Here is a 23,145-nt window from a genome sequence, read left to right on the forward strand (position 1 = left end):
ACCGGAACAGAGATGGGCGCCTTTCACCGATAATGGAAAAAAAGTATGCGTTTTTAGCTAGAATTTAGGGCACTTTTCCTGGACCCTGTTTTGTCACAAATAAGGCCCCAAAACGTGCCCTAAATGACCAGATTACCACCAGAGGGAATCGGGGATGACCTCCCCTGACTCCCCCAGTGGTCACTAACCCCCTCCCACCACAAAAAATGATGTTTCACAACTTTTTATTTTCACCCTCAAATGTCATACCCACCTCCCTGGCAGCAGTATGCAGGTCCCTGGAGCAGTTGTTAGGGGGTGCAGTGGACTTCAGGCAGGCGGACCCAGGCCCTTCCCCCCTACCTGTTACACTTGTGGTGGTAAATGTGAGCCCTCCACAATCCACCCGAAACCCACATGTAGGTGCCCCCCTTCACCCATAAGGGCTATGGTAGTGGTGTACAGTTATGGGTAGTGGGTTTTGTGGGGGATTTGGGGGGCTCAGCACCCAAGGGAAGGGAGCTATGTACCTGGGAGGAATTAATGAAGTCCACTTCAGTGCCCCCTAGGATGCCCGGTTGGTGTCCTGGCATGTCAAGGGGGCCAGTGCACTACGAATCCTGGCCCCTCCCACGAACAAATGCCTTGGATTTATTCGTTTTTGAGCTGGGCGCTTTCATTTTCCATTATCGCTGAAAAACAAAAATGCCCAGCTCACAAATTGTCGAATAAAACATGGACGTCTATTTTTTTTGGAAAATACGGTTCGGTCCGCCCCTTCACGGACCTGTTCTCGGAGATAAACGCCCATGGAGATAGACGTTTTCGTTCGATTATGCCCCTCCACATCTTTTTTAAAATGCGGTGACCAGAATTGTGCACAATATTCTGGAGCAACACAAAGGCATTATAAAATCTTCATTTTTGTTTCCATTCCTTTCCTGATAATACCTAACATTCAATTTGCTTTCTTAGCCGCCGCCGCACACTGAGCAGAGGGTTTCAACATATCATCAATGACGACGACTAGATCCCTTTCCTGGTTGGTCAGTCCATTCTGGTTAATATTTCATCAGTGATCGCAGCATTGTACCTTATGTTTTAACTGTCCACATCCTTTTGTGATTTTATTGTAATCTTTTTCAATTAATTTTTCCCACTTGTTTTCATTTTTCTTGTCCTATTATGTGCTAGTCTTCGTCTTCCCCTCCCTCCGATTTTTATATTTTTGTAAACCACTTGCACGTCTTTTGTACTGATTTGCTGTATATTAATTAATACATGGAAAAAAAACTATAGAGCAAATCTGCAATACCATAATTTCTCCAGCTATCAAATTCATACAACAAGAAGCTTACCCAGAAAAGAGCACTGATATACTAACAGGAAAACCTAAAGATCCCTACATAGAAATTAGAGGGCTAACAAAACTGCGTTAAAAAAAAAAGTTTTGTTTGAAATGGAAACAATGGGGGTTTTTTTTTAAAGTTTTGGCTGAAACCAGAACTACTGCCAAAAATCACCTGGTTTCAGCCGAATCCAAAACTTTTGTTATTGAACCAATAGGGGAATTAACATATTTAAGCAATACTTTTGAGATTACGTTATGTCACTTTATATTGCTGTAGGGTTTACAGTTTCACCAAACTGCCAATGCATTAAGGGGGTCTTCTACTAAGTCATGGTAGTATTTTTAGCTCACGGTGTAAATCAGCTGGCGGGAAACGCCAAGACGCCCATAGGAATATAATGGGAGTTTTGGTGTTTACCACCAGGTGATTTCTACCACGAGCTAAAAATGCTACCATAGCTTAATAAAAGACCCCCTAAGTTTCAGCTTCTGCTGAAACCATGCAGGCTGATTCAGCTGAAACTGAAACAGGCCAAAACGTTTAATTAACATTTGCTGAAACTGAAATCATGCCAAAAATGTATATAAGGCCAGTTATGTTGCCGAAACCAAAGCTGAAATTCGGTCGCCCTTTATGAAACACAGGGGTCCTTTTACAAAGCCATGGTAAAAAGTGTTCAGCGGTAGTGTGCGCGCGTCTTTTAGGTGTGTGCTGGGCCATTTTTTACCATGGCTGGGGAAAAAGGCTATTTTTTAATGGGCCGTGAAATGGGACTGAACTAATATTAAAACTAGCACACACCTATTTTGTGGCCTGAGCCCTTACCGCCACTCATTGACCTAGCAGTAAGGGTTCACGTGCTATCCATGCGGAAACCATGCAGCACGTGCTAGCATGGGCACATTGCCAGTTACCACTGGGAATGCCCCCCATGGTAGAAAATAGAAAATTATTTTCTGCCATGGGATTCAGCACATGCCAAACTTAGAATTACTGCCGGGTGCACATGCCACCCCGGTCGTAGTGCTGATTGGGCATGCACTAGCCGTGTGTTAGCCCTCCCGCACCTTTGTAAAATGCTTTGTATAATGCTAACAGAATACCTGGTGTCAGTCACAGAACATAGATAGACCTTCAAAGAGTATATAATAAGCAATAAAAATAGAAATATATACCCCAAAATTCAATTGAATCCACAAGAAGCCACACTACATGCAGTACAACACCAAAGAAATAGAAGAAAATGCAGCTCTCCTAGTACTGCACAAAATTATAAAGACATCAGATGTCAACTGCAAAATATTCAAGTTACTAAATTTTTTCTACCTTCCATTTTTTTTTCTAATCATGTTGGTCTCCATCTCTGGTTTCTGCTTTCCTTTGTCTTCTCTTAACTCTCTTTGCAGGGTCTCCAGTCCATCTGAGACTTCTCTCCCCTCCTATCTTTCTCACTTTCTTTCCTACATTCATCTCTGATATTGATCATTACCACTCAGCTTGCTTCAATTTAATTTTCTCTCTCTTTTTGTCCTCTAGCATTTCACTCCTCTTTACCATCTAGTCTTCAATCTACCTATAGCTGTTCATCTCCTTCCCACACCCCAGCCCTATTCCCCATTTTATTTCTTCCTCAGTCTTTCAGCAACTTGCTCCTCCCTTATGTCCAGCATCTCTCCCCTCTCCTCCTGTCCATAATCTCCCTCATTATCCTCTATCCAGCATCTTCTCTCTCTTGCTTTCTCTCCCTCCTTCCCCTCCTTATGTCAAGCATCTCATTTTTTTGAACATTATTTATTTAAATTTTTGTTTTGTTTTTGGGTTTTTGCCGGGTTCTTGAGGCCTGGATTGGCCACTGTCGGAGACAGGATGCTGGGCTTGATGGACTCTTGGTCTTTTCCCAGTATGGCGGTGCTTATGTTCTCTCCCTTTCCCCTCAATGTCCAGCATCTCCCTCTCTCTCTCTCTCTCCCCCATCTCCTTTCTGTGACTAGCATCAGATCTCCATCTTCCTTTGCCCCTGAGTTCAGCATCTCCTCTATTTCTAATGCCCAGCATCTACACTCTTATTCCCTATTCTTCCCCATGTCCAGCATCTACACTCTCATTCCCTATTTTTCCCTATGTCCAGCATCTTCTGTCCATTTTTCTTCTCCCTGTGTCCAACAGTTCCCCTCCACCTCTCTATGTACTCTACTTCCATGTCCAGTATCTTCCCTCCATCTTCCTATATTCCTTGCCTCCATATACTCCCCAGTGTCCAATATATCCTGTTCATCTCCCTATGTACCTTACCTCCTTTGTCTGCTGTGTTCAATATATACATATGCTCCCATCATGTCCAGCATCTCTTTCCACATTTTTATGCCTCCCCCTTGTCCATCATTTTCCTCTGTCTCCTCCCATGTCCAGAATTTTCTCTCTACCTCCAAATTCTCACCTCCCATGTGTCCATCATCTGGACTCTCTCCTCTGATCTCTGCACATATCCAGCATCTGCACTCTCTACACATGTCCAGCAGCTCCCCATTTCTATCTCTGCATCCAATGTCTTCCCTCCATCTCCCTATGTCATCATGCTCAAAATCCCCCTTTACACCCTCTATCTGCCGCCCATGCATCTTTGACTCCCCCCCCCCAAGTCCAACATATCCATTCTTCCCATGACCACCATGTCCCCATGTCTTCATTCCCCCCAATGTCCAGCATGTTCTCTCCATCTCTATACTCAAACCCCTCATCCACATTTCTCTCCTCCAAGAAGCCAGGTACATTTTCCCTCTAATCCCTCATAACCTGAAAGGCTATGCTAATAGAAGGCTCAAAGGACTAAGCACTAGGGGAGGGGGGGGGGTGGCAATTCTACTACAGGTTACCTCCATTTAGATATGGGAAACCTATTCTATAAGGACACTTGAGCATCTGAGTGTCTTCATCAAATAGTAGTGTAAACCTGGTATTGGTGAAATTTATGTTTAGGTGTCCCCATTTACACTTTCATAGAGCTGGTGTAATTGGGGGTGCCTAAATGAATTTTGATATACTTTCTGTGATTTTTACCCTCTATTCCTAAGTCGACATCCCAGTTGCTGTTTAAACTTGTTCTTCTCTACCAGCTGCTCTCTGCCAGGACAATCATGTCGACCTCAAACCTATTCACCTCTTGATATTTACACTTTCCAAGATAAACCTGTGTGCTCCTAGTCATTTCTTTCTGATCCAAGCATGAGGTAAATGAATGTGAGACATACTTTTGTTTTTTTCTCTTTTACTTTGGACAGACATTTATACCATGATTGAATTATGAAACAGAGAAAATGATCTCAGATAAAGACTAGTTTGCCCATAAAAACATTGAAAATGATGGCAGATAAAGACCATGCAAGAGCAGGTTGAAACCTTAATGACTGGTGCCACTGCTCACACACTTCAATTGTGTAACGGAATTCAAACATGCGTGGGATATGCATAAAGGAATCCTGTGCAGAAGGAATGGAACCTCAGAAGCCTAGCCGAAATTGGGTGGCGGAGCAGGTGGGGGGAAGAGGGGTTGGTGGTTGGGAGGCGAGGATAGTGGAGAGCAGACTTATACGGTCTGTGCCAAAGCCGGTGATGGGAGGTGGGACTGGTGGTTGGGAGGCGGCAAGCACTGCTGCGCAGACTTGTACGGTCTGTGCCCTGAATAAGGCAGGTACAAATCAAGGTACAAATCAAGGTAAGGTTTACACATATGTTGTCTTGTTGGGCAGACTGGATGGACCGTGCAGGTCTTTTTCTGCTGTCATCTACTATGTTACTATGTTACTATGAGGGGCATAATTGAATGAAAACGTCTATCTCCATGGGTGTTTATCTCCGAGAACGGGTCCGTGAAGGGGCGGACCGAACCGTATTTTCGAAAAAAAAATAGACGTCCATGTTTTATTCGACAATTTGTGAGCTGGGCGTTTTTGTTTTTCAGCGATAATGGAAAATGAAAGCGCCCAGCTCAAAAACGAATAAATCCAAGGCATTTGTTCGTGGGAGGGGCCAGGATTCGTAGTGCACTGTCCCCCCTCACATGCCAGGACATCAACCGGGCATCCTAGGGGGCACTTTTACAAAAACAAAAAAAAAAGGTAAAAGAGCTCCCAGGTGCATAGCACCCTTCCCTTGTGTGTTGAGTCCCCCAAATCCCCCTCAAAACCCACTGCCCACAAGTCTACACCATTACTATAGCCCTAAGGGGTGAAGGGGGGCACCTACATGTGGGTACAGTGGGTTTGGGGGGGTTGGATGACTAATAAGCATTAAGCAGCACAATTGTAACAGGTAGGGGAGGGATGGGCCTGGGTCCACCTGCCTGAAGTCCACTGCACCCCCTAATAACTGCTCCAGTGACCTGCATACTGCTGCCAGGGAGGTGGGTATGACATTTGAGGGTGAAAATAAACAGTTGTGAAACGGCATATTTTGTGGTGGGAGGGGGTTTGTGACCACTGGGGGAGTTAGGGGAGGTCATCCCCGATTCCCTCCAGTGGTTATCTGGTCATTTAGGGCACTTTTTGGGGCCTTATTCATGGAAAAACAGGGTCCAGGAAAAGTGCCCTAAATTCTCGCTAAAAACGCATATTTTTTTCCCATTATCGGTGAAAGGCGCCCATCTCTGATCGGCCGATAACCATGCCCCAGTTCCGCCTTCACCACGCCTTCGACACGCCCCCGTCAACTTTGTACGCTTCCGCGATGGAGTGCAGTTGAAAACGTCCAAGTTCGGCTTTCTATTATACCGCGTTATTCGTTTTTGGGAGATAAACGCCTATCTCCCGATTTAGGTCGCAATATAGGCGTTTTTGTCTTTCGATTATAAGCTGGTATGTGTGCTAATTCAACCCCTGGGGGGCGATCATTAAGGTGTGCAGACCAAACATTTTCATTTTGGTTAGTTTACCAGGTTATTTATGGCATTTTTTAAAAACTTTGTGAATAGGTCTTTTTAAACAAAAAAATTTAATTTTGGGGGGTAATATCCTTAATCGTGAGCCCTATTGTGCAATTGTGTGTGCTTCAAAACACTGTAATGAAAGCTATATGGACCCTTGTAGCATACCCCTCAGGGATTATACCAATCAGAATTGCAGCTTTTGGTTATTACCCCCAGCAGCTAACCACTTACTCACAATTTTATACAGTTGTACATTTATATATTTATTAGGATTTATTTACCGCCTTTTTGAAGGAATTTACTCAAGGCGGTGTACAATAAGAATAGACCAAACATGAGCAATAGGCAATTATAACAGTAAAAATATTCAAATAATACAAAGTATGGCATAGTATACGACTTACAATGTCAACACAATACGTAATAGAACATTTTAATTGATAGTGAAGGGTAAAGCAAAGATGGAACATATACATAGGTAAGAGAGCAAGAAGAGTTAGAAAGTGACTGATTTGAAAGTTGCACAAGAGGTCAGAGAGATGGTTAAATATTATCTCAGCTAGGGTTGGAGTGGAGAAACATTTTTCCTTGGCTAAAAATTTATCCTTGGATTCTTTATATGGTGCCCAGAATTGGGCATCAATCCGTGAGCCAATTAATGCCAATAATTGGGTGCTAATCAGCAGAAATCGAATTTGCACACACATCTTGTTTTGTGCTGTTCAATGTGTATCCAAATCCCATTGCGTAGAACCCAAAAGGGGGCGTGGATATGGGAGGCACATGGGCAGGTCAGCGACCTTCCTAAAATTTGTGTGCAGTGTTGTAGAATATTGGGGATGTGCGCTCAAATTGGGTGCCAGGAATTACACCTGGTTTCAGCACCAAAATCGGCACTGAATGCTCTTCTATTTATTTATTTATTGATTACATTTGTACCCCACATTATCCCACCTATTTGCAGGCTCATTGTGGCTTACAGAGTGTTATTATGACATATTCATGAGGGAATAGTAGATATAGAGGGGCATAATCGACCAGAAACGCCTATCTCCATGGGCGTTTATCTCCGAGAACGGGTCCGTGAAGGGGCGGAGTGAACCGTATTTTCAAAAAAAATAGACGCCCATGTGTTATTCGCCAAGGTGTGAGCTGGGCGTTTTTGCTTTTCAGCGATAATGGAAAATGAAATCGCCCAGCTCAAAAACGAATAAATCCAAGGCATTTGTTCGTGGGAGGGGTCAGGATTCATAGTGCACTGGTCCCCCTCACATGCCAGGACACCAACCGGGCACCCTAGGGGGCACTTTTACAAAAACAAAAAAAAAGGTAAAAGAGCTCCCAGGTGCATAGCACCCTTCCCTTGGGTGTTGAGCCCCCCAAATCCCCCTCAAAACCTACTGCCCACAAGTCTACACCATTACTATAGCCCTAAGAGGTGAAGGGGGGCACCTACATGTGGGTACAGTGAGTTTGGGGGGGTTGGACGACTAAGCATTAAGCAGCACAATTGTAACAGGTAGGGGGGGGATGGGCCTGGGTCCACCTGCCTGACGTCCACTGCACCCCCTAACAACTGCTCCAGGGACCTGCATACTGCTGCTTGGGAGGAGGGTATGACATTTGAGGGTGAAAGTAAAAAGTTGTGAAACATCATTTTTTTGTGGTGGGAGGGGGTTAGTGACCACTGGGGGAGTCAGGGGAGGTCATCCCCGACTCCCTCTGGGGGTCATCTGGTCATTTAGGGCACTTTTTGGGGCCTTATTCGTGAAAAAACAGGGTCCAGGAAAAGTGCCCTAAATTCTAGCTACAAACGTATCCATTATCGGCGAAAGGCGCCCATCTCTGTTCGGGTGATAACCACGCCCCAGTTCCGCCTTCACCACGCCTCCGACACGCCCCCGTCAACTTTGTCCGCATCCGCGACGGAGTGCAGTTGAAAGCGTCCAAAGTTCGGCTTTCGATTATACCGCTTTATTTGTTTTTGTGAGAAAAACGCCCATCTCCCGATTTAGGTCGGAACTTGGGCGTTTTTCTCGTTCGATTATAAGCAGGATAGTCAGTGGTAGGACGAAGATATTTAGAGAAAGAGAAGAGGGTGTTAAGTAGGGTGATGTAGGGGGTGTAATTGGTTGTGTGGGTGGGTTGTGTAGTGATTTGTGTTTTTAGAGGTTCTTTTTGTAGGCTCTGTTGAAGAGATGTGTCTTCAAGGATTTGCGAAAGTTACTTAGATTGTCCATGGTTTTTAAGGTTGGGGGTAGCGCATTCCATAGCTGTGTGCTTCTATACGAGAAGGTGGTGGCGTATGCTTGCTTGTATTTAAGCCCTTTACAGCTAGGGAAGTTCAAGTTGAGGAATTTGCGGGCTGATCTCTTGGCATTTCTGGGCAGTAGGTCCACTTGGTTAGACATGTAAAGAGGGGCATCTGCGTGAATGATCTTGTGTACGATCGTGCATATCTTGAATTCGATGCGTTCTTTGAGTGGTAGCCAGTGAAGGTTCTCTCTTAAGGGTGTCACACTTTCGTATTTGGTTTTACCAAATATGAGTCTGGCTGCGGTATTTTGGGCTGTCTGGAGTTTCTTCTATAATGGCCGCTCATCCATTATAAGAATAGTACTGAGTGCCGATTTTTTTCGGCGCTGATGTTTGAGTGTCATTTACTGAAGATAGCCCTTTATCATCAGTTTTCATTTTCCCTATTGCATGAAGCAACTTTTCAAGTAAAACTATACCAAATGCCCAGGTTAAATGGTTCTGTCTCTCAATCAGGGGATTATTTCCTCAGTGAAGGTGAATGAAAGACCTGATTTTCTGAAGCTCTTCTTGAGCCCCACTGGTCATACTTCACATATCAGGTTGACTGATTTTTTTCTTAATTTATAACTAGCTCTGCCACTTTATTACTTAGGGACGAGGCATTATTAAATATCCGACACGACATATTTCCTGTCTGTGCACTGACTAGGAATATTTATGTTCTCTCTCCTGCCAAGTCTTGACGTTTGCTGAAGCAGCACTGAATCCGTGTTAAGCACTTTTTATCAATATCCTCTTGTATTTTTGGAGCACTGGAGTACCTAACAGTTATAACAGTGGGCTGGAGAGTAGACGGCCCAGGTTCCAATCCCCCAGCAGCTTCTTGTGGCCTTGGGCAAGTCACTTGGCTCAGATACTGGGCAGGTTCTGGCAGTATAGCCAGTCTAGGTCATGCCACTCCTATGTGGGCAGCAGTAACACAGTGGTGCCTCACACAGGAGAAGACAACAGCAAACCACTTCTATATCATGCCAAGTAAACCTCGGGAGGGGGTCCTTCATTATGTGGTCAGCAGGAGTCTGTTCATGTTCAAGGTACATCTGGGTCTTGTATGTTTGTGAAATAAATATCTCAAAAAGGACTACTGGCAGCATCTAATTTTAGCCTAATTTTGTACTATGATATTTTAACATTTATTTATCAGAATCTCAATGAATACTGCTCAGGTTACAATCACAGGCCAGTCATGGGGTGCAAATCTGAGGTGCTGAATAATTAAGCTCCCCAAAATGGGACGGAGCAGGGGAAGGAAGGAAGGAAGGAAGGAAGGAAAGAAAGAAAAAGAAAGAAAGAAAGAAGTTTATCGTAGTACTGATGTTGTGATAACTAATGTCAGAAGAGGGCGGGCCCAGGAAGAACAGAGAGAGATGTCGGAGGAGGCAGCAGTGATCGCCAATCAGCTGTTTCATCCCGTGCAGCACCTTCACACAGAGGTGAGAGGTGCTGTGCGGGTCGGTAAAGCGGAGGGGGGGTCCGGTAGAGGGGGGAGCGGTGGCAACGAGCTCAGGGGGGCGGGGCACGGGGGCGGAGGATGCCGGGAGGCGGAGCTATGGGAGGAGTACAGAGAAAGACAGGAAGGGAGGGGGACCGGGGCTGCTAAACTTTTTAGTTTTGTTTTAATTTTTTATTTTATATGAGCGGAAGCGGGGAGTAGCGGCGACCTCGGGGGGAGGAGCAAGGCCATCCATACTGGATGCTTCTGACGAGCGCCTTTGCCCCCCCCCGATCCTTTTTCGATTTTGTGTTCATTTTTTATTTTATGCAGAGGGAAGTGGGGAGCCAAGTGTTTTGTTTTTTTTAATCTCACTTTTGTTTTTAAAGATGCCAGCTTGGATTTTCATGGTGCAGGGGGAAGCAGGGAGATGACAGCTCAGGCCTTAGTGACAGGTCTGAGCTGACGTTAAATTTCTCACGGAAAATGATTTGTTGCAATCGTCGGTATGGTTAGTGCATTCCAAATTGTCCACATTTCAATGGTAGTTTCTCGTTTGTATTCCATTTTCGTTAGCTGCTAGTTTTGTGCATCTGGGCCTATGTTACAATCTCCATGAAGTGCCCCTGGTGCACTGCAGTTTTTGGGCAGGCTCAGATCTTCAGTTCCCCTACTGCACCTTGATGCCTCTGGTTGAAACCCATGCTCCCTTCCATTCCCTGCATGCTGTATCTCTGTATGCACATACTCAGTCTTCTGGTCCTCATTTTTATCTTGAGATCCTTGGATGCCGAGTCTTGGCTATGCTCTGGCTTTTTTCACATAAATATACTCACCCTCAGGACTCATCCCTTCCTTCTTGTTGCCTCTGTTTCTATTTTTGTAGTTTTAGGAAGGTCTGGTTGGCTAGGGTGGGCCTCTGACCTTTCAATTCCCTGGACTTTGCCCCACAGATTGCCTTTTCTTCTCCTTTATCATCCTCAATTTATTCTTCTTCTTCCCTGCTTAATACTATTCCTTGGTTTTTATTCTGGTTGGTGCTTCTCTCTTTGTATATAGACCCTCTCATTCCTAAATTTATCAGAATTTTTTATTTTAATTTTAACATTTTTTCCAACAAAAATACTGCAAATTCTAGTGCCCTGGCATATTGGGGTAGATAATTTATTGGTGCTAATTAAGATTAAAAAATCAATTTATGTGATGGTATACACTAAGGGCTAGATTCTATATATAGCACCTAAAAAATCAGCTCCAAAACCCCCCACTTAAGCGGTTTTCTATATGCCGTGTCTAAAGTTTGGCGCGGTTTATAGAATAAATGCTTAAGCGGACAGATCATGCATAAATTTAGGCACCACCATTTGCACCAACAAAAACATAGTGCAAATGTCCATGCTTAAATTTACACGTAGAGCACTGTTATTCTATAATTACGCATGTAACTCAAAACCACACCCTTGATCTGCCCCGAAGCACCCATGACCCTCCCAGTTCCATGCCCCCTTTCTGGGCCAAGCGTAAATTTTAGGTGCGGTATAATTACGAATGTAATCCCCAATTACATCTAATTAGTGCTAATAATTGCTTGCTAAAAGCCAATTATTAGCACTAATTGGCCTGCTAGTCTATTAAATTTGCACATTTCCCGAGGAAAACGTTTCGCAACATGATTCAAACAATGGTATTAACACGTCAATTACTGCAATGGAGTATATGCAGGTTGCAGGGAACAAATCCTAAGGAAACTACAGACTGCTCAGAATATGGCAGCCAGGCTTATCTATGGAAAATCTAAATTTGAACGCAAAATCCCTCCGGTAAAAACACTGGCTACCAATCAAGGAACGTATTGCCTTCAAGATTTGTACCTTTGTTCACAGAATAATACATGGTCTAGCTCCGAGCTAATCGACTTACCAATTAGAAACACAATTGAATCAGCCAGAACGTACTTAACACAGTTGTATATAGTTTTAGGTTAATCAGTATTTTTACCTCGCAATTGCAAGGTCCAATTGACCAATGGTTGTTGTTTTCGGTGAGCCTGGTAGCTATGGAATCCCACATATGAGAATATGGTCTGCTTGTCTTCGAAGAAAGCAAAGATAGCTATAGCAGGTATTCTCCAGGGACAGGCCATTCATTCTCACATACCCTCCCACCTCCCCTTGGAATTGATTCCATGCTATAGTATTGTACTACTGGTCCCATGCTCTCAGGCGGGCGGGAAGGCACTCACATATGTGCAGTGGGGAAGCTGCATGTGCTCTTAAAGGTATATTAACTTTTTAATTGACCACACCAGGTAACATGGATGATGTCATCCACATTTGAGAATGTATGGCCTGCTCTCCTTGGAGAATACCTGCTACAGGTATCTTTGCTTTATCTGTGTGTATGTGTGACTATCTATTTAGTTCTTTCTTCCATTAAAGGCTTGAGAGAAGAGCCAACTGTTCACCTGCTTCCTGAATTAGAGATAGTCTTGTGTTAAGCAAAGCCTTGGGAGAACATTCTAGACTGGAGGTCTACTCTGGAGAAGTCTCATTGGTTGGTTTTACATCATGTGATTTTCTTTGGAGATGGTGTGGTTAGGGATAAAACAGGAAGACCTTAGCGACCTTGGACGTATATAGAGGAAAATTCCATTTTTCAAGTACTCTGAACCATTACCTTTAAGCTCCTTGAAGATCAGACAGAGTTTTATATTTAGCCTTGTACTGTACTGGTAGCCAATGAAGTTTTTCCAGAAATGGTGTGATGTGATCATCTAATTTACAATCTATCAGTCATGCTGTAGCATTTTGAAGCTGGAGTCCGTGCAAACCATTTGTAGTCAGACCAGTGTAAAGTGCATTATAGTAATCCAGTCTTGATGTTATCCTCGCAAGCCTATCTCTTCAAAAACCCTATAAATAACTACACAAACTATAGATGCCCTCTCCACTTTGCACAACATCATTGTAACCCCACCAAAATGTAAATTGTAAGCCACTTTGAATCAAATTTTGTTTTTGGAGAATAGTGTGATACAACAATATATAAAAACAAACAAACAAACAAACAAACAAACAAATAAAATCATGGTGTGAACCACTGTGACAAGACTTGCCCTTCTGATGTATAGAGAATGATAATTTAGTTGAGCTTAGGTTATTTACTATTTATTTATTTGGATTTTGCTCACACCTTTTCAGTAGTAGCTCAAGGTGAGTTACATTCAGGTACACTGGAGATTTCTCTGTCCCAGGAGGGCTCACAATCTAAGTTTGTACCTAAGGCAATGGAGGATAAAGGTGAGCCAGTTGATATTGATACAATGTCACATGTACTGTTATCTGAACATTTTTACGGCTGTAATTGTCTATTGCCTATGTTTGGCTTATTGTTGCTGTACACCGCCTTGGTTGTATTTCTTCAAAAAGGGGGAAATCAATCCTAAGAAATAAAAAATTAGGAGGGCTATTTTATGAACATACATTCATTGCCTTACACTTTTGAAAATTATCCACTGAGCCCTTAGAGTGCAGTGCATTTTTGTTTTTGCAGGGTAAATGGCCTTAGTGCAAAGGCCCTTTTTTATGGGAAGCAGAGTTTAAACCACAGAATGAACTAAAATGCTCGTTCATGGAAAGCATGCAGCTGGCTCAAAGAGCCCCAGCTGCACAGGAAATAAAAGGCAGTGGTATACTGTGCTCTTTCATACCCACAACTAAATCTTTTATGAAAGGATTTTCCTGGGCTCATTTGTTATATCTGGGTTACACTGTTGGGAAGCTTTTCCTCTCAGCTGGCCTGTCCTGTGCTACAAATGATTTGATACTGAAAGCAAAAAATTATGGTTACTGTGTTAGACCACTTGCATCTGTGGAAATTTATTTATTTTTATTATTATTTTTCTACATTTATCCCGCTTTAACCAAAGTGAGTCACAATCAAACATACATAATTAAAAATTCAAGCACATAACACTACAGCAATCACCACCTGATTCTTTATAAGGATTGACAAGTTGTATTAGATATGTTTTCATTGGACTAAATGATCTATGACTAGTTTTGGAGAGATCCTGAGAAAAATGGTGAATGAAAGAGCTCACCTAAAAATGTCTGAATTTAATTACTTGGCTTTCCAAATCTAACTTCAAGGCAAATTACAGTAGATATTTCTGTGCTCCAGAAGGCTTACAATCTCAGTTCCTCATTTACTAACCTGTGATAATATTTTAACACATGATATTGGACATTAGCATGTATTAATTGGTAGGGATGGGCAGCCAAAAGAAAAATGTCTGACATTGTTTCTGGGTTGTTTTGTTTTTAATTCTGGAATGTGTGTTGTCAAGAACTAACACTCTTTGCAAAGGAGTGCACACTATGTGAAAGAAGGTGCCCACTTCTTAAAGATTGCACACTTTTTACATGATAAAATATGCATGCGTGAACCATCACACATGCGAAACCATTATGCATGCGCATTCATGCATGCACTAGCGGGAAAGAGTGTGCACTCCTTGAGAAGAGTTTGCCCTCTTTACACATAGGGGGGATTTTATATATATTGCCGGATTCTATATAGCGTGCCATAACAATGGGCATAACTTAATTGGCTTAACAAGCTAATCAGTGTTGATAACAGTACCTAACAAGATAATGAGCACTAATTAGAATTTACATGCACAACTCGCTAAGCATATTCTGTAATGAACTGCGGCTAGGCTCTAATACGTGCAGTTGAAAAGAGGCATGGCTATGGGCTGGAAAAAGGGCATTTCATGGGCATTCCAAAATTTATGCGCATAGCTATAGAATATGGCCCAGTGCACGTAAATCTATGCAGAGGGATTTACGCCACATTTTTGTTTATAAATGGAGGCACGTAATTTTAAGTGCTAGGATATCAACTAAGTGTATTCTATATACTGCACCTAAATCTAGGTGCCACTTATATAATATGCTTAGCCAGAAATTACTGGGTGGATTTTTTAGTTGCCTTATATAGAATCACTGAACAGATCTCTGCTGAGCTTCTAGTCTATAAAGAGTGCCCAACCTTTATAGAATAAAGACATAGCGTGCAGGTTGTGCCTAACTGGGCATTGGATTTATGCCTGATAGAAACAGGTGTAAGTCTGGCACCCAAAGTTAGGCATAAATTGGCACAATTCTATAACTTGGTGCCTAACGTTTGGGAATGCCCATGACCCGCATATGCCCCTTCCATGGCTACAGCCCTTTTGGGGTTATGTGCAGGAAAAGTTAGGAATAGAATAGCGTGCAGGGGAGATCTGTGTGCAACTTCAACTAAGTACTAATTAAGTGGCCAGTTAGTGCCCATTTATTCGTTAAGTTGCACTCCAATGTCGTATCTGCACACAAATTCCAACGCAAAATTTTGGGTAACCTATACAGAATTGTGGGGATAGTATGCATTATTTAAGAAAAGTGCACACTCTTTATATATAGTGTGCACTCTCTAAGAAGAGTATGCACTATTATTTACGACCAAATTAATTAATCACTCCAAATTCTTACAGCGGGAGCTATATCTTTGTATTAACAATGCCCAGCACTGATCAAAATCTTTAGTTGTTTTAAATATATTTCATAATACAGCAGTCTACTACAATAAATCTTCCATTTAAATAATAGACCTCAGTGGTACCTCGTTTCACACTGAAACCTCATCCTATAGCTTACCCAGATCTTCATCGGTTTAACTTCAGTTACACCACTTCCTTAACTTTATTTTGAAAATACTTAGAAAATGCACTTATCTTACCAGAGGGACCAGCAACCAACATGAATCATGTTTCGCCAATAAGGGCTGCATCAGGGTATGGTCCTCTGACATTGAGTACATTTCTCCGTTAATTCAAAATACCCTGATGCAACCCTTATTGGCGAAACATGACTCATGTTGGCTGCTGGTCCCTCTGTTAAGATAACTGCCTTAAATACATAATCAATCGAATCAAGATTACTAAACTGGTTGTTTCACATTGAGTTTCGTTCTATTCATCAACAGTGATGATTAATCTAATTCTATTAAAACATTTCTTAAAGAGATAGGATTTAAGCATTTTGCAGAAGAGTAGGCAACCTGTTATCCATCTCGTATCTGTTGGTAGTGAATTCCACATCCGCGTGGCTTATAGAATATTGGTTACATGAATATTTTTTGGCACCAATTTTTAGTGTCACAGAACCTGAGGAGCGAGCCCTTGGGCCGCAGCTGGGTTGACGCTGCATAGCTAACCTGGAGGTTAGCTAGGCCCTGGCTGGCAGCAAGCGAGTCAGTCCTGGGCTAGGTTCGAGACAACCTCAACTGGAGCCAGGCTGAGGCTGCAGACAGGCTGGACTGAAGACACACTAGGTTGAAGACTCACTGGAGCTGAAAATAAGCAGGGCTGGAGGCAAGGCTGGAGCAGAGAGGTAGCTAGGTTAGAATGCTGGAGGAACAGCTGGAGCTGAGAGGCAGCAAGGTTGGGATAGCTGGATGCAAGGCTGGAGTGGAGAGGTAGCAAGGGTGGAACACTGGCGGCAACACACACTTGACAAGGCAGGAGACCTGTTATGAAGGCAATGACGAACAGGCCTGGATCCAAATTATAGGGCCCTGGTGGATGATGTCATCAAGGTGCCACAATGTTCCTCCCATACCGGCCCTTTATGTGAAGACTCCTGGCACGCATGTGTACCTAGGAAGCTGGTGCTGCCCCACGCTGGACGAAGTGACACTCGTCCCCTGCCTCCGATGCCACGGAGGGGTGGCCAGCGAACCCTGCCCCCAGCCTTTCCCGCTAGCTGGAGGTAAGCCTGGGCATGGAGCATGGTGATGACCGTGACATTTAAATGACATATATAGAATCTAGCCCTAACTGTGTGATAAGGGCTTAGGGGGAGATTCTATATATGGCACCTAAAAAATTGGCAGGAAATCAGTGCTGACTAAGTGTATTCTATAAGCGGTGCCTAGATTTAGGTGCAGTATATAGAATACGCTTAGCTCATATCTCAGTGCCTAAAACTACGTGCTTGCATTTACACCAGTGAAAACATGATATAAATCCTGTCATGTAAATTTAGGCGCACTGGGCCATATTCTATAATTATGCATGTAAATTTTGAAACGCCCACAAAACGCCCATAACCATGCCCCTTTTTGCCTGCACACGTTAGAAGTTAGATGTATTGCATTACAGAATGCGCTTAGCGAGTTGTGCTTATAAATTCTAATTATTGCCAATTAGTGTTCATTATTGCTTGTTAAGAGCTGTTATCAACGTTGATTAGCTTGTTAAGCCAACTATGCTACGCATGTTGCTATAGAATATGCTTGGATTTTGGTGCGGATCTCTAGGCGCATTATATAGAATCTGGGAGTTAATACTTTGTAGTAAAACGACCCCCAAATTTTAGTGCGCAGCAAAAGTAGCATGCTAAAAATGGCTTTGTTTTGTTTTTTTAAATATCTTTATTAAGGTCAGAGACAGGCACAGTGTTATAAACCAGCCCAGCAGAACAATGACAAAGAAATTATACAATCATAACCACATTATTAGAAAAAGAAAAGATCACATGTAAAATGGTCAGAGGGAGGGGTGACACTGCTAAAATATATTTAGTGTATTTATTGTATGTAGATTCCAAAATATATTTCTACTCCGCAAAATAAATTATCAAGGCTTCAATTAGAGTACGTTATCCTTCTTTTTATCTCAGGACCTTACTATTTTGTTATACCTGTCTCAAGATCATTTTTGCTTCCAAGCCTTTTTTCACACTGTCCTTTAGATGTGAAACTTCCACCCCAGACAAGTTGCCAGTTCACTTCCTTTTCTCCTTCTTGTCATCCACCTAAAAATGTTCTTCACTGAATTTATTATAAAGCCTATTACCACCCTTACTATATAACACAGAATCATTTCCACAGTTATGTCTTTTGTACATCTCCTTTCTTACCATGAAATATGTAGGCCATTGAGGCAATAAAGTCAGATACCTAGTTTTAATCATCTATTTAAATCTGCATCAATGTAATTATATGTATCGCAACCAGTACAGAAAATAACTATTTTAATTGGTCATAATAAGAAAATAAATTAAATCATAAGGAAGGATATTAATACAACTCTTCCTTAATGTTCAAAGAGAAAATGCCAGGAGTAGTACAATTGAAATGTGAAAATCTCTGAAAGATTGATTTTGATATTTAGAGCTATTTGCTACAACTTATTTACTCCCCGTTTACTAAGCCGTGCTAACAACTGCCATGCGCTAATGCCAACACTGCCCACTCACATTGAAACTCAGCTTAATGAAATGTAAACTTTACACCCCATAATTCTATAAACTCAGCGCCTAAACATACGTGCCATTTGTGAATTAAGGGGTCAATAATTTGTACAGCGCTGCGTAACCCTAGTAGCGCTCTAGAAATGTTAAGTAGTAGTAATATTCAGCCTGCAGCAGTAAATGACTGGCAAGCCATTTCCAGCCTTGGGCTGAACTAACCCTGGATATTCAGGGATCCTTTTACCAAGCTGCCACCTCTGGATTACAAGACCACTAGCCAACTCCTCCACTCCGCTAGGCCACTCCTCCACTAGCACCCAGCCATTGAGATGCTGTAAATGCGGGTACCTAAATGTAGCAGCGATACGCGTAACTTACAATAATCTGTTTGTTATATACGTATGTGGGCATTCCCCCTTTTGAACATCCCACTCTGTACGTTAAAGGGGTATTTGTAGAATAGCACTTAGGCATATAAATGCATATATGTCAGTATTCTAAACATTATGTCCAAACCTTATGCCCGTTATCAAAACTTTTTCAATCGATTTTATGTAAAGGTAATGGACCATCAGAAGTGATATTCCTTCTATGACTTCATTTAAACAAATCAGAATCACTTATCTTAATTCATCCTGGGGAAATGTATGTTGACACGAATTCATGTTTCACTGTTGGCTGTTTCAAGGCTCTTTCCCCTTACTCCATGCATTGGATGAAGATGAGCATGGAGTAATCGGAGTAAAGGGAAAGAGCCTTGAAACAGCCAACGGCGAAACATGAATTCGTATTGAAACACATTTTCCCAAGATTAATTAAGATAAATCATTCAGATTTGTATAAATAAAGAAAAAAAATTTAAGTAAGAGGAAAGGACAAAAATAAAGGATTGACGAAAAAGTTTTAAAAATTGATATAAAAATTTACGGACTGATGACAATATAAAGTGATGACTTTCCAGCTGCTGGTGAAATGTATAACTTCTTTTGAATAGAAACATGACAGCAGACAAGGGCCAAATGGCTCATCCAGTCTGCTCCTCCTGAGCAACCACTATCATCTCCTTTCCCTCTGTGATCCCACGTACCTGTACCATACTTTCTTAAATTCAGACACAATCCTTGTCTAGTCTACACCACCTCCATCAGGAGACAATTCCATATGTCCACCACCCTTTCTGTGAAAAAATATTTCATTAGATCACTCCTGAGCCTATAACCTCTTAACTTGATCCTATACCCTCTCATTCCAGAGTTTTCCTTTATTTGAAAAAGGCTCACCTCCTGTAAATTAATGCCATGGAGATATTTAAACGTCTCTGTCATATCCCCTCTCTCTCCTGCCTTTCTTCCAGAGTATACATATTGAGGTCTATAAGTCTGTCTCCATACGCTTTAGGACAGAGACTACTGATCAGTTTTGTAGCTGCCCTCTGGACTGACTCCATCCTGTTATGTTGATTATAACTAAAGTTTCACTTCATTAACAGTACTATACCAGCAATAAAAATAAAAATTCAGCAGCAAATAACTGGAAATCTGAAAAATATTCCATTTTACAGCACTCTGATACACAACAGCTCGCCGCTATTTGCAACCCTCCTGTCTCACTCTCATCTTTTCCTTTTAGAGTTGTTTATATCTTTGAAAATTGACATCACTGTCCTATTCTGGCCTACAATTTCCTTTTACGTTCAGACATCAGTTAATGAGCTGTAGTCCACTGGAAATGCAGTTATGGATGATTGGCTTGTCTGATGGAAATTGCTTATGAGTCTTTATTTTTACATATTTAAGGAGCTTAACACAATAGTCGCAATACATAACTACAGTTGTGTTCCACAACTAGGCCAGACAGGAAGCATTCTTTCAGTAAACAAAGTAGCTGAACAATAGCTCCCGTTCAGCAAATCATGCAATCAAGAAGCTTTGTCAAATGTTCCATTTCAGTGGCGACCTGCAGACCTACCGAACTATAAACTATTTCCAAGAAATCACATTCTTGGCAGTCCAGAGTTTACTCAGTCATTGCACCAGTGATGAAGAAGTCTGTCTTTCATATGCATTACATAATATTGTAAATTTTATGGCTGGTAACCATTGCGCTCTTTGAATGGATATAGTAACAGGAAGTAATATTTGAAAATACACAAATGGTAATATTCACAGTAAGGTGGATTGTGATGAAATTCTAAATCATTCAAACACCTTAAAAAAATTGTAGGTTGGTATTCTGAAGGCCCTTATATGGTCAACAGCTGGTGCCATCTACACGTTTTTTAAAAAACATTTCTGGCACCTTTGACCATATAAGTCATTCGCAGGATAATTTTATAAATAAGACACTAACATTTGGCTGCCATATATGTGCATACATGGCCTGAATACTGGCATATAAGCGTGTATATATGCAACTATAGGCATAAATCTCAATAGTCTGACCTCAAGCTATTCTATAAGATGGCATCTAGATGTGATGATGTGTAGGTTGCAGGTGGGTGGAGTCTGGGTGCACAATTACACTAGTAACTTATCAGCTACATGCATAGCTCCCAAACCTAGACATGAGCATCTATATCAGCTCAATGGCTGGTACATATATGCATGTATATACCTGGTTATACTAGTATTCTATAACGAAAACTAGGTGGAATAGGCTCCAGTTAGGTGCCTTAATGTAAATTGTTTCACGAGATCAATTCTATAAAGGGAATTCCTATTTTTAGGCACCAAGAAGGTGTTTCTATCTATGCTGTGCTCTTCTATGCAAGGCCCAGGGGCCAATGACAGCCCCTCGAGACCTTTGGGGTGGCCCCTATCTTCATTCTGGGTTTTTTTTCCTCCGGCTCTGTGTCTCTCTACCCAAAGTCAGGACAGGAAGCAGAAATAGATAGTAGGAAGAGGCACAAACTTGACCGACAAGATACTTCTCAATAGATGAAGAGAATGCATTTGGAAATGCAAACTTTCTTTGGGATACCGCCGATAAAAGTTTGAAGACAAGCTGGAAGTGATGCATATCATTAATACACATTGGTCAGCAGAATTACAGCCCCTATAGGAAAATATGTGGCAGCTCTGCTTCAGCTTGTTTGGATCCAAAGTGACCCTAACTTAAAAATGAAAGAAGACCACTGCTCTAGAGCCATTTCTAAAAAGAAAAGTGGAGTAGCCTAGTAGCTAGTGAAGAGGACTTTGATCCTGGGGAACTGGGTTTGATTCCCACTGCAGCTCCTTGTGACCTTGAGCAAGTCACTAAGGACCCTGTTTTACTAAGCAGCATTCTAGGTGCGTTAGCATCTTTAATGAGCATTAACCATGTACGTGCATTAACTGTGTACGCGCCTACAATATCCCTATAGGCGCCTACACAGTTAATGCGCACGCTGATTGTAGGCACGTTAAAATGCTAACACTCCTTAGTAAACAGGGCCCTTAATCCTACATTGCCCCAGGTACCAAAACTTAGATTGTGAGCCCTCTAGGGACAAAGAACCTGCATATTATGTGTACAGTGCTGCATACGTCTAGTAGCGCTATAGAAACGATTAATAGTAGCAGTAGTGTCTAGATTGGTGAAAAATGTGCATAAATGATAGCATTCTACAATTTAGGTATGTAACTGTGTGTCCCACCCAAGTTCTGCCCAGACTCCACCCCCTGCATACTATGTGCAATTGCATTTAGGCGCCATTTAATAGAATAGCACAGAGATGGAATATGGGCATTTACATACATATATGCCGGTATTCTGTCGGCGCTCTCTTGATAGAATTACCCCATCTGAGGAAATTTTATACATTGTTATAATATACACATACACACAGGTCGAATCCATCACAGATGGCGCAAATATGTGCTTCGGCATTTGGGTGCTAATGGGGTTAGATCTGGTAGTCAATTTTATTAGGCATATAGGTGCCCATGCTACCTTTAAAAGCAATATATATAAGGAAAGGGGAAGCAAAAACAAGTGGCAGTACACACACAAGTATTACAACTGATGTAATTCACAAAACGGAGCACCGATTACAATGGGCTATGAGATCTCTTATAGCACCAGCCGCTTCAGATCCAAGCTCCTTTTTTAAAATGTATCAATCATGTGCCTCAAAGCTAACAGTGCCCAATTCAATTTTTGTACAATTTCATTTCATTCAAAACTAACAGAACAACTAAAAATTAGTAAAATGTCAAAAGATAGCGGCTACTTGTTTCAAAACCGCAAACAGCTGTAACAGCGCTGTAAGGTATTCAAAAAGCTGCTGGTGCCCTCTGCACTGGAACAAGGTGCTTCAGTCTAAATAGACCTGCCTCAGGAGATCAAAAAGGAGCCGCAAAACATCATCTTTAAGGCTCGCTAACAAGCAGCAAGCAGTCCGCCTTGATGTTGCTCATTAGCGAGCACCGTTAGCTTTGAGGCGCATGATTGATGAATTAAAAAAAGGAGATTGGGTCTGAAATGGATGGGGTTATAAGAGATCTCATAGCCTGTTGTAATCTTATCTGATGCCTCTTTGTATTTCGGTGGTCTGTTTTGTCAACTACATCAGTTGTAATACTTGTGTGTGTACTGTCACTTGTTTTTGCTTCCCCTTTTCTTATATATATATATATATATATATATATATATATGAAAATTCTTTGGGAAGTGTTTTTTTGTTTTGTTTTTCCCTATTCCTTCACACACATCTTTAAAAGCGATGCCATAAATCAGCTGTGAAGACAGCACTGATAATTCATGTAACTAATAGGGACCAAAATAATAGGGACCAGCAGAAAAAGTTTATCACCATAACTGCAGATAGATATTCTAATATTGTCTTATGCATCAGTCCATAAA

At 41.8% G+C, this 23,145-nt stretch overlaps 1 long non-coding RNA gene across 1 annotated transcript in view; it reads right to left on the reverse strand.

The window, feature by feature from the left end:
* Positions 1-3,879: 3,879 nt before the first annotated feature.
* Positions 3,880-23,145, reverse strand: part of LOC115460421 — a 20,262-nt gene continuing 996 nt past the window's right edge. Inside the window, exons 2-3 of the long non-coding RNA XR_003940485.1 lie at positions 10,704-10,708; positions 3,880-3,890 (exon numbers count right to left, since the gene is read on the reverse strand). This is a non-coding gene — a long non-coding RNA (uncharacterized LOC115460421). The remainder of the gene's footprint in view (positions 3,891-10,703; positions 10,709-23,145) is intronic.

Source organism: Microcaecilia unicolor, chromosome 1 (genome assembly GCF_901765095.1).
Source record: "Microcaecilia unicolor chromosome 1, aMicUni1.1, whole genome shotgun sequence".
Classification (NCBI taxonomy): Eukaryota; Metazoa; Chordata; class Amphibia; order Gymnophiona; family Siphonopidae; genus Microcaecilia; species Microcaecilia unicolor.